Source organism: Thalassophryne amazonica, chromosome 19 (genome assembly GCF_902500255.1).
Source record: "Thalassophryne amazonica chromosome 19, fThaAma1.1, whole genome shotgun sequence".
NCBI classification, from domain to species: domain Eukaryota; kingdom Metazoa; phylum Chordata; class Actinopteri; order Batrachoidiformes; family Batrachoididae; genus Thalassophryne; species Thalassophryne amazonica.
In genome coordinates this window covers 591321-604304 of record NC_047121.1, presented here as the reverse complement: position 1 = coordinate 604304, position 12984 = coordinate 591321, and the positions used below count along the sequence as shown (strand labels likewise).

The 12984-nt window shown below is 45.8% G+C and overlaps 1 protein-coding gene across 2 annotated transcripts in view; it reads right to left on the bottom strand.

Annotated features, from left to right (window-relative positions):
- Positions 1 to 12984, bottom strand: part of daam1a (dishevelled associated activator of morphogenesis 1a) — a 275436-nt gene that overhangs the window by 7688 nt on the left and 254764 nt on the right. The window lies entirely within an intron of this gene.

Genomic DNA, 12984 nt, shown 5'->3' with positions numbered 1-12984 from the left:
ATTGATTGATTGACTTCCCGGTTCTCACTGCGGAGGCCAGCTGGGACTCTCTGGTGCTGCAAAGCGTATTCGTTAACGGTCTATCGGAGGCATTAAAGGACGAACTGGTGGTCCATGATTCACCAGAATCAATGGACCAATGAATCTCATTAGCCATCCGTAGTGATAACCAGCTGAGGGAGTGTCAGCGGGAGAAAAGCCGGAAGGCTGACCGGAGTGCTGCCGCTCGGATCCCTCCATGGTCTGGACCGGGCCCTTCTTTCCCAAGCTCCACTGCTGTGTCTATTCCCAGACCTCCAGCTCCCCCTGCTGATGAGCCAATGCAACTCGGCAGGGCCAAATTATCACCACAGGAGCGCCAGTGGAGACTGGAGGCTGGGGAATGTTTATATTGTGCTGCCACTGGCCACATCCGCAGTTCTTGTCCCATGCGGCCAAAAACCAATGCTCATCCTTAGACTCCGGGCTAAGGATGAGCGTAAGATAACATTCACGGGTGTTCAATCCGGATGCACCCAAATCCCGGGTACTCTTTTGTTTAATGACTGTTCTTTATCTATTCCTGCACTAATTTACACTGGGGCAGAAGGGAATTTTTTGGATCGCAAGGTTGTAATCAATTCTTGCATCCCGGTGGTGGCACTGGACACGCCCCTTTCAGTGCATGCTTTAGACGGCACTCCCCTTCCTGCCATAACACATCAAACCAAACCGGTCACTCTAGTGGTATCTGGGAACCACCGGGAGACAATCCAGTTCTTTGTGTTTTCTTCCCTGTCCCCCCTGGTTTTAGGTAATCCTTGGGTTATCAAACACAATCCCCGGATTGACTGGTCGATCGGGTCAGTCACACAGTGGAGCGAGGCCTGCCACAGTGAGTGTCTTCGATCATCCATTCTGCCCAGTGTTAAGGTCAGGGAGGAGGTCACTTCACCTCCTGATCTGTCTGTAGTCCCCATAGAGTATCACGATCTTGCTGAGGTGTTCAGTAAGGATCATGCTCTGTCACTCCCCCAGCACCGTCCTTATGACTGCGCCATTGACTTACTTCTAGGCGCCAAGTATCCCGTCAGTCGGCTCTACAATCTGTCGCGCCTGGAACGTGAGGCAATGGAGACCTATATCCGGGACTCCTTGTCTGCTGGGCTGATACGTCACTCGTCATCCCCTCTGGGGGCAGGTTTTTTGTTTGTCGGGAAGAAGGATGGTACTCTGTGCCCCTGCATTGATTTCCGGGGCATGAATGCCATAACGGTCCGCAATCGGTACCCACTCCCCCTTTTAGATTCTGCATTCAGTCCCCTGCAGGGGGCCTCAATTTTTTCCAAATTAGACGTCAGAAACGCCTATCACCTGGTCCGGGTCAGGGAGGGTGATGAGTGGAAGACTGCCTTCAACACTCCTCTCAGACATTTTGAAGATCTGGTCATGACTTTCTGTCTCACAAACGCTCCCGCCACCTTCCAAGCTCTAGTCAACGATGTCCTTCGGGACTTCTTCAGCCGGTTTGTTTTCATCTATCTTGACGATATCCTCATTTTTTCTCCTACTCTCTGTGAACACATCAAGCACGTGCGTTTAGTACTCCAGCAGTTGTTGGAGAACCGGTTGTTTGTGAAGGCCCAGAAATGTGAATTCCATCAGTCAACTATTTCCTTCCTTGGCTTCGTTATTTCTCCCAACTCAGTTAAGCCAGATCCCAGTAAAGTCACAGCTGTAACTCAATGGCCAGTTCCGACATCCCGAAAACCGTTACAACAGTTTCTTGGTTTTGCCAATTTTTATCGCAGATTCATTCGAAACTTCAGTATTGTTGCCTCGCCTCTCACAGCACTCACTTCCCCTAAAGTCCCGTTTCAGTGGTCCGCCTCAGCTGACAGAGCCTTCCAGGACCTTAAACACCAGTTCTCCACAGCACCTATCTTGCTCCAAGCTGATCCGGACCGCCAGTTTGTTGTGGAGGTTGATGCCTCAGATTCCGGTATTGGTGCTGTCCTGTCTCAGCAGTCCGCCACAGACAACAAACTCCATCCTTTTGTTTTCTTCTCCCGCCGGCTGACCTTAGTGGAGAGGAACTATGATGTTGGGAACTGGGAACTTCTGGCTGTGAAGGAGGCTCTGGCAGAGTGGAGACACTGGCTGAAGGGGGCCGCAGTTCCATTCACTGTTTGGACAGATCACAAAAACCTGGAATACATAAAAACAGCCAAACGTCTCAATTCCCGTCAGTCCAGGTGGTCCTTGTTTTTTGGACGCTTCAACTTCAACCTTACCTACCAGCCCGGAACCAAGAACAGAAAACCTGACGCCTTATCCCACCAGTTTGAACTCACAGATCCCCCCTCCACGTCGGACCTAATTCTGCCTTGTTCCATGGTCGTGGGGGCCCTTACCTGGGGTGTTGAGAGAGTCGTCCGGGAGGCTTTGGACAGACATCCGGATCCTGGAGGAGGACCTCCCGGGCGGCTTTTCGTTCCGCCAGAAGCTCGATTGGAAGTCCTCACCTTCTGCCATGCGTCTAAGCTCACCTGCCATCCTGGGGTTTCCCGAACTGTAGACCTGTAGATCGTCACTTCTGGTGACCCTCAGTCCAGGTGGACGTGCGTGCCTATGTTCAAGCTTGTACCATCTGCGCCAGGGGCAAGTTTCTTCATCATCCACCTGCTGAGTTTCTTCAACTGCTTCCCACGCCAAGCCACCCCTGGTCCCACATCTGCCTGGACTTTGTCACAGGCCTACGTCCATCCCAGGGTAACACCGTGGTCCTCACGATTGTGGATCGGTTTTCCAAGGCGGCACACTTTGTGGCTCTGCCGGTGATTCCAACGGCCCAGGAGACTGCTGACTTCCTAGTTCACCACGTGGTGCGGTTGCATGGCATACCCTCGGATGTGGTGTCAGACCGAGGTCCCCAATTCACCTCTCAGGTCTGGAGGTGATTCTGTGCGCCGCTTGGGGCCTCCGTAAGCCTCTCCTCTGGTTACCATCCACAGAGCAATGGTCAGGCAGAACGGGCCAACCAGGACCTGGAATCCACTCTTGGGTGTGTCTCGTCCTCCCACCCGAATGAATGGAGCACCCACCTCCTTGGATTGAATATGCTCACAATTCTCAGATCTCCTCAGCGACTGGACTTGCTCCTTTTGAAGTGTCACTTGACTATCAACCTCCCCTGTTTCCGCTACAGGAAGCGGACATTGCAGTACCGTCAGTTCAGGCCCACCTCAGGCATTGCCGTTGGGTGTGGAGGACAGCCCGTTCCGCCCTTCTGTGGGCTAAGGAGAGGATGGAACGTCATGCCAACCATCACTGCGCCCCAGCCCCTGTCTACCAGCCCGGGCAGGAGGTATGGCTCTCTTCGGGGGCATTTCTCTACAGACAGAGTCCCCCAAGCTCGCTCCTCGCTACATTGGTCTGTTTGTGGTTGATCGGGTGGTCAACCCTACCTCTGTGCGTCTCCGTCTGCCTCATTCCCTGGAGATCCACCCAGTCTTCCACGTGTCCCAACTCAAGCCTGTCTGCTCCAGTCGGCTGTCTCCACCAGCTTCACCACCTCCTCCTGCCCGGATTGTCAACGGTCATCCTACCTGGATGGTCAACAAGATCTTGGATGTTCGTCGGCACGGTCAGGGTTTCCAATATCTGGTGGACTGGGACGCTCCTGGGTCAAGGGAAGCCTCATCTTGGACCCTTCCCTCCTCCGGGACTTCTACCATTAGCATCCTGATCAGCCCGGTAGGTCACCTGGGGGCTCCCATTGAGGGGGACGTACTATTGTATGTCGCCCTGGTACCTGTTCCTCTGCTCTCTCTCTCTCTATCTCTCTCTCTCTCTCTCTCTCTCTCTCTCTCTCTCTCTCTCTCTCTCTCTCTCTCTCTCGCTCGCTCTCTCTTCCAGGTGGCATTCCTTGTGCAGCTGATGAACACACCTGTCTACAATCAACCTGCCTCCATAAAAAACCCTGGTCCAATGGCTCATCGGCGCCAGAAACTCAGTGTTCACGACCTGGTACCTGGCCTCTCTATTTCTGAATAGAATCTACTGTTTGCGTTCCATCGCAGTTATTTCTGGACTCTCTGTTTGCTGTCTGCTGGTTTTTTGACACCTGTGCTATTTTGGTTCTGAGCAATTGTACACTGCCACCCTCATACAGTATCTCCTCCTCTGTAGTGACACCGCTCTCCGTCAGCTCCACTGGGGGCCACCTAGACCACAGACCATGCACAACTCCATACCTTGGAACTCCACCTGCACACCGGATCCACTTGGGCTGCGACCACCGGTTTCCACCGCAACACGGGCCGGGTCTCCACTCTGATAACTGCTGGTAATCTTGTTCACATAAAATCTTTAGAAGATTGCCCTACAGCAGTGAGAAGTTGGATGTCTAGAAACTTCCTACTTTTAAACTGAAATGATGGTTCTTGGTCCAGTGAGATATCGGCATCAATTTGACCAGTAAACACTCAGCCTGGGCTTGTGTGTCATACATCACACTGACAAAGTGAGGAACCTTGGGCTAATTTTTGATCCTTCATTGTCCTTTGGCCTCCATATTAGAAATATTACTAGGACTGCTTTCTTCCACCTGTGAAATATAGTGAAGATTCGTCCCATTCTGTCTATGGCTGATGCTGAGACCCTGATCCATGCGTTCATCTCTTCTAGATTGGACTACTGCAATGTTCTATTTTCTGGTTTACCGCAGTCTAGCATTAGGGCTCTCCAATTGGTTCAAAATGCTGCAGCTAGACTTTTGACACGAAGCAGAAAGTTCGACCACATTACACCCATTCTGGCGTCTCTTCACTGGCTTCCTGTCCCAGTGAGATCAGATTTTAAGGTTCTGCTACTAACCTATAAAATTATTCATGGACTGGCACCTCCCTACCGAGCTGACCTAATTAAATCTTATGTACCAGCCCGGGCTTTACGTTCTCAGGGTGCAGGACTATTTTGTGTCCCTAAGGTGAATAAGAAGTCTGTGGGTCACAGAGCTTTCTCTTATCGTGCCCCTGTTCTGTGGAATGGTCTCCCTGCATCAATAAAACAATCAGATTCTGTGGAGATTTTCAAGTCCAGACTTAAGACGCACTTCTTTTCCCTTTCATATGGCTAGCATACTGGTACAGTTTTGTTTTACGCCTTTTACTCTTTAAATTCATTTTTTTTGTAATTGGAGCGGGCCCCGGCCTCAACTTTACCTAAATTCTGGGTGTTTTAGTGAAGTTTAGGGCTAGCGGCCGGCGATCACCTTACTATTTCTTCTGTTTTTCTTGTTGATTAATGCTGGCAAATTATACAGTATTTTTTGTCTTTCTGATGCCTGATTCTGTTTTTTCTCTGTTTAAGGTGCAGCTCCATCCAGAGATGGGAGTTGTATTTGTGTTGGCGACCCTCCTGTCCTATGCTCCAATAGCATTTCTTGTATATTCGTCCGTGAATTGTTCTGTGAATTGTTCTGTAATTTATGTTTGTCGCATGGCCCAAGCAGAGGGTCACCCCTTTGAGTCTGGTCTGCTTGAGGTTTCTTCGTCAGAGGGAGTTTTTCCTTACCACTGTTGCTCTGGGGGTTGGTAAGGTTAGACCTTACCTGTGTGAAGCACCTTGAGGCAACTCTGTTGTGATTTGGCGCTATATAAGGGAAATAAATTGAAATTGAAAATTGCTAATCTCCAAAGCTGTATTCACCATTCACACTGCATTTGGTCTTGTACAATCCTTGTACAATAAATCTGGTTTTCTTTATCCATTCAGCCTCCCTGCATTGGAGTCTAACCCAGGTGTTTGGGGATCAAATCCATAACAGTACATGCTGATAACTGCTGGTAATCTCCTACACATAAAATCCTTAGAGAATTGCACTGCATCAGTGAAAAGCTGGATGTCCAGCAATTTATTGCTTTTAAATTCAGAGATGATGAAAATGATGGTCCTTGGTCCAGTGTGTCATTGGCATCACCTAACACTTAACTTAGAATTGTGTCATGCAGTGAGGCAAATAAGTACTTGATCCACTGACAATTTTGCAAGTTTCCCTACCTACAAAGAATGTAGAGGTCTGTAATTTTTTATCGTTGGTACACTTCAACTTTGAGAGACAGAATCCAAAAAAAACCACAAAATCACATTGTATGATTTTTAAATAATTAATTAGTATTTTATTGCATGAAATAAGTATTTGATCACCAACTAACCAGCAAGAACTTTGGCTCTTACAGACCTGTTAGTTTTTCTTTAAGAAGTCCTCTTATTCTGCACTCTTTACCTGTATTAACTGCACCTGTTTGAACTGGTTACCTGTATAAAGGACACCTGTTCACACACTCAATCAATCACACTCCAACCTGTCCACCATGGCCAAGACCAAAGAGCTGTCTAAGGACACCAGGGATAAACTGTAGACCTGCACAAGGCTGGGATGGACTACAGGACAACAAGCAAGCAGCTTGGTGAGAAGGCAACAGCTGTTGGTGTCATTATTAGAAAATGGAAGAAACACGAGATGACTGTCAAGCTTCCTCTGCCTGGGGCTCCATGCAAGATCTCACCTCGTGGGGTAAGGATGATTCTGAGAAAGCCCAGAACTACACAGGAGGACCTGGTCAATGACCTGAAGAGAACTGGGACCACAGTCACAAAGATTATATTAGTAACACATGACGCCATCATGGTTTAAAATCCTGCAGGGCAGCAGGGTCCCCCTGCTCACGCCAGCACATGTCCAGGCTGTTTGAAGTTCACCAGTGACCATCTGGATGATCCAGAGGAGGCATGGGAGAAGGTCATGTGGTCAGATGAGACCAGAATAGAGCTTTTTGGAATCAACTCCACTTACCATGTTTAGAGGATGAGAACAACCCTAAGAAAACCGTCCCAACTGTGAAGCATGGGGGTGGAAACATCATACTCTGGGGGTGCTCTTCTGCAAAGGGGACAGGACGACTGCACCGTATTGAAGGGAGGATAGATGGGGTCATGTATCGCTAGATTTTGGGAAACAACCTCCTTCCCTCAGAAGGGGAAAAAAGGGTCGTGAAGATGGGCCATGTAGATGGGTCATGAAGATGGGTCGTGAAGATGGGTTGTGAAGATGGGTTGTGAAGATGGGTCATGGCTGGGTCTTCCAGCATGACACTGATCCGACGCACACAGCCAGGGCAACTAAGGAGGGGCTCCGTAAGAAGCATTTCAAGGTCCTGGAGTGACCGAGCCAGTCTCCAAACCTGAACCCAATAGAAAATCTTTGGAGGAAGCTGAAACTCCAAACCTGAAAGATTTGGAGAAGATCTGTGTGGAGGAGTGGACCAAAATCCCTGCTGCAGTGTGCAAACTTGATCAAGTACTACAGGAAACGTCTGACCTCTGTAACTGCAAGCAAAGATTAGATTAGATTACACAGAACTCTGTTGACCCCTTGGGAAGACTCTCTCAGGGAAATTGAGGTTCCAGCAGCATTGTATAGCTGCACACAGGGTAAGAAGCACACAGAGTATCAAAAGCTGAAAACAAACAAACAAACAAAACAGTTTGCAAATATAAATACCAGACATACTGATCAATACTGGTTTACTGGCTACTACTGTTCCTCTCCTTCCCATCCTCTGTCTTCCTGTTACTCCTCCTCCTCCTGAATGAGGAGTTGTACAGTCTGTTGGTCTGAGGGTCAAAGGAGTTTTTCAGTCTGTTGGTCCTGCACTTGCAAAGGAGCAGTCTGTGGCTGAAGAGGCTCCTCTGGTTGCTGATGACGGTATGCAGAGGGTGAGTGGTATCGTCCATAATGTCCAGCAGTTTGCCAAGTGTTCTCTTCTCTGCCACCGTCACCAGCGAGTCCAGCTTCATGACAACCACTGATCAGTTTGTCCAGACTGGATGTGTCCTTCTTGGATGTGCTGCCCTCCCTCCCCCAGCATACCACAGTGTAAAATATTACACTGCCTACTATGAACTGGTATAACAGGTTTCTGTACCAAATTCTAAGGTCTGTTTTTCTATTGTATCAAATACTTATTTCATGCAGTAAAATACAAACTAATTATTTAAAAATCATACAGTGTGATTTTCTGATTTTTTTATTTTATTTTTTTATTTTTTTAGATTCTGTCTCTCACAGTTGAAGTGTACCTACAATAAAAATTATAGACCTCTCTATTCTTTGTAGGTGGGAAAACTTGCAAAATCAGCAGTGGATCTAGGTGGCTGGTGCAATTTTGTAGACAGCAAGGCTTTAGTTTTATTGATAACTGGCATTCGTTCTGGGGCCGCCATGGCTTGCTGATGCTGGACGGCCTTCACCCTACTGGGGACGGTGGTGCCATCTTGTCTGTGAACATAGATAGAGCTCTATAGGGAGGGTAACATTTGGACTTTACAGCAGGCCATGGAGCAGGTGATTAAAGACCATGCAAGGCTTATAACAAACGTGGGTGTGGGGAAATTAGTGCAGAAAATCCACTATGGTGATAGTGCAGTTCATGTGGCAGGGAGGGAAATTCATCAAGTTGAGACTGTGGCCTGTTTCCGCAGATGTGTCCATAAAAATCACAGAGGGATATGCTTTGCAAACTTAATACCCATTACTACATTGGATGACACTGAACTTGAGTATGGCTGTTCCAGCAATATTCAAATATTTTGTGTCTGATACCTACAACCCACGTGGAATGTCCCAAACCTAAACCTACTTCCAGGCATCTTATATATGCTGCTCTGGAACCACCCCTAAATCCAAACAGTCCAACTCTCAACCTCACTAAGGTCCTTAGCCTGGGTCACTGTCCTCAAAATCATTTTTGATTAATGATCTAATTATGGGTCATCACTTAGATATGATTGGGTTATGTGAAACCTGGCTTAAACCTATAGCTGTCCTCCCCTTAAATGAGGCCTGCCCACCAGCATACACTCTCTCTTCTAAGTCCCTGTTAGTAAATGATATAATAATTGATCAACATATTGATTTATTCTGCCTTACAGAAACCTGGTTACAGCAGGATGAATATGTTAGTTTAAATGAGTCAACACCCCCGAGTCACACTAACTGCCAGAATGCTCGTAGCACGGGCCGAGGCGGAGGGTTAGCAGCAATCTTCCATTCCAGCTTATTAATTAATCAAAAACCCAGACAGAGCTTTAATTCATTTGAAAGCTTGACTCTTAGTCTTGTCCATCCAAATTGGAAGTCCCAAAAACCAGTTTTATTTGTTATTATCTATCATCCTCCTGGTCGTTACTGTGAGTTTCTCTGTGAATTTTCAGACCTTCTGTCTGACTTAGTGCTTAGCTCAGATAAGATAATTATAGTGGGCGATTTTAACATCCACACAGATGCTGAGAATGACAGCCTCAACACTGCATTTAATCTATTATTAGACTCAATTGGCTTTGCTCAAAATGTAAGTGAGTCCACCCACCACTTTAATCATATCTTAGATCTTGTTCTGACTTATGGTATGGAAATTGAAGACTTAACAGTATTCCCTGAAAACTCCCTTCTGTCTGATCATTTCTTAATAACATTTACATTTACTCTGATGGACTACCCAGCAGTGGGGCATGTTTCATTACACTAGAAGTCTTTCAGAAAGCGCTGTAACTAGGTTTAAGGATATGATTCCTTCTTTATGTTCTCTAATGCCATATACCAACACAGTGCAGAGTAGCTACCTAAACTCTGTAAATGAGATAGAGTATCTCGTCAATAGTTTTACATCCTCATTGAAGACAACTTTGGATGCTGTAGCTCCTCTGAAAAAGAGAGCTTTAAATCAGAAGTGCCTGACTCCGTGGTATAACTCACAAACTCACAGCTTAAAGCAGATAACCCGTAAGTTGGAGAGGAAATGGCGTCTCACTAATTTAGAAGATCTTCACTTAGCCTGGAAAAAGAGTCTGTTGCTCTATAAAAAAGCCCTCCGTAAAGCTAGGACATCTTACTACTCATCACTAATTGAAGAAAATAAGAACAACCCCAGGTTTCTTTTCAGCACTGTAGCCAGGCTGACAAAGAGTCAGAGCTCTATTGAGCCGAGTATTCCTTTAAGTTTAACTAGTAATGACTTCATGACTTTCTTTGCTAATAAAATTTTAACTATTAGAGAAAAAATTACTCATAACCATCCCAAAGATGTATCGTTATCTTTGGCTGCTTTCAGTGATGCTGGTATTTGGTTAGACTCTTTCTCTCAGATTGTTCTGTCTGAGTTATTTTCATTAGTTACTTCATCCAAACCATCAACATGTCTATTAGACCCCACTCCTACCAGGCTGCTCAAGGAAGCCCTACCATTATTTAATGCTTCAATCTTAAATATGATCAATCTATCTTTATTAGTTGGCTATATACCACAGGCTTTTAAGGTGGCAGTAATTAAACCATTACTTAAAAAGCCATCACTTGACCCAGCTATCTTAGCTAATTACAGGCCAATCTCCAACCTTCCTTTTCTCTCAAAAATTCTTGAAAGGGTAGTTGTAAAACAGCTAACTGATCATCTGCAGAGGAATGGTCTATTTGAAGAGTTTCAGTCAGGTTTTAGAATTCATCATAGTACAGAAACAGCATTAGTGAAGGTTACAAATGATCTTATGGCCTCGGACAGTGGACTCATCTCTGTGCTTGTTCTGTTAGACCTCAGTGCTGCTTTTGATACTGTTGACCATAAAATTTTATTACAGAGATTAGAGCATGCCATAGGTATTAAAGGCACTGCGCTGCGGTGGTTTGAATCATATTTGTCTAATAGATTACAATTTGTTCATGTAAATGGGGAATCTTCGTCACAGACTAAAGTTAATTATGGAGTTCCACAAGGTTCTGTGCTAGGACCAATTTTATTCACTTTATACATGCTTCCCTTAGGCAGTATTATTAGACGGTATTGCTTAAATTTTCATTGTTACGCAGATGATACCCAGCTTTATCTATCCATGAAGCCAGAGGACACACACCAATTAGCTAAACTGCAGGATTGTCTTACAGACATAAAGACATGGATGACCTCTAATTTCCTGCTTTTAAACTCAGATAAAACTGAAGTTATTGTACTTGGCCCCACAAATCTTAGAAACATGGTGTCTAACCAGATCCTTACTCTGGATGGCATTACCCTGACCTCTAGTAATACTGTGAGAAATCTTGGAGTCATTTTTGATCAGGATATGTCATTCAAAGCGCATATTAAACAAATATGTAGGACTGCTTTTTTGCATTTACGCAATATCTCTAAAATCAGAAAGGTCTTGTCTCAGAGTGATGCTGAAAAACTAATTCATGCATTTATTTCCTCTAGGCTGGACTATTGTAATTCATTATTATTAGGTTGTCCTAAAAGTTCCCTAAAAAGCCTTCAGTTAATTCAAAATGCTGCAGCTAGAGTACTGACGGGGACTAGAAGGAGAGAGCATATCTCACCCATATTGGCCTCTCTTCATTGGCTTCCTGTTAATTCTAGAATAGAATTTAAAATTCTTCTTCTTACTTATAAGGTTTTGAATAATCAGGTCCCATCTTATCTTAGGGACCTCGTAGTACCATATCACCCAAATAGAGCGCTTCGCTCTCAGACTGCAGGCTTACTTGTAGTTCCTAGGGTTTGTAAGAGTAGAATGGGAGGCAGAGCCTTCAGCTTTCAGGCTCCTCTCCTGTGGAACCAGCTCCCAATTCATATCAGGGAGACAGACACCTTCTCTACTTTTAAGATTAGGCTTAAAACTTTCCTTTTTGCTAAAGCTTATAGTTAGGGCTGGATCAGGTGACCCTGAACCATCCCTTAGTTATGCTGCTATAGACGTAGACTGCTGGGGGGTTCCCATGATGCACTGTTTCTTTCTCTTTTTGCTCTGTATGCACCACTCTGCATTTAATCATTAGTGATCGATCTCTGCTCCCCTCCACAGCATGTCTTTTTCCTGGTTCTCTCCCTCAGCCCCAACCAGTCCCAGCAGAAGACTGCCCCTCCCTGAGCCTGGTTCTGCTGGAGGTTTCTTCCTGTTAAAAGGGAGTTTTTCCTTCCCACTGTAGCCAAGTGCTTGCTCACAGGGGGTCGTTTTGACCGTTGGGGTTTTACATAATTATTGTATGGCCTTGCCTTACAATATAAAGCGCCTTGGGGCAACTGTTTGTTGTGATTTGGCGCTATATAAAAAAATTAATTGATTGATTGATTGACTAGCGCCTCCCTACTTAGCTGACCTAATTAAACCCTACATACCGGCCCGGGCTCTGTGTTCTCAGGGTGCAGGACTACTTTGTTTCCCTAGGCTAAATAAAAAATATGAAGGCCACAGAGCCTTCTCTTATTGTGCACCTGTTTTGTGGAGTATTCTCTCTGCAGAGATCAGTCAGATTCCGTCGAGACATTCAAGTGCAGACTAAAGGTGCATCTCCCTCTCATATGACTAGCATACTGGCATAGTTTAGAATTATATTTGCTGTCCTTTACATTCATCTTATTAACAACAGAACTGGTCTTGGCCTCACTCATCTAAATTCTGGGTCTGTTAGTGAAGCTCAGTTCTACCTGCCAGCAACCACCTTAGTATTCTCTCTGTTTCTCTGCTGATTTGCTGATGATGAATTAATGCCCCAGGTACAGTTATTTCCGGCCAACAAGTTCTGCTCTTTTCTCTCTGTCTGAGGCACTGACAAGACCTTCAGTGGATCCTGGTGCTGCACCCCAGGGTGCTGGACTTACCCTGGGATGCCATGCCCATTGCACCACTGACCGGAGGTCCTGCCCTACAGCCTACTGGTACTGGACATGGATGCCTATGTATTAGAGACCCAAGATGGACTCTGCTTTATTTTCAATTAAATACACCATTTTTGTTGCTGCTCTGTTTCTTCTGTTTGTAAAGAAATTCTTCTACAATCTGTAAACTGTTAGAATGGTCTTAGCAGTGGGTCACCCCTCTGAGTCTGGTCTGCGAGGCTTCTTCCTCATTATCACCAGAGGGAGTTTTTTTCTTACCACGGTCACCTGT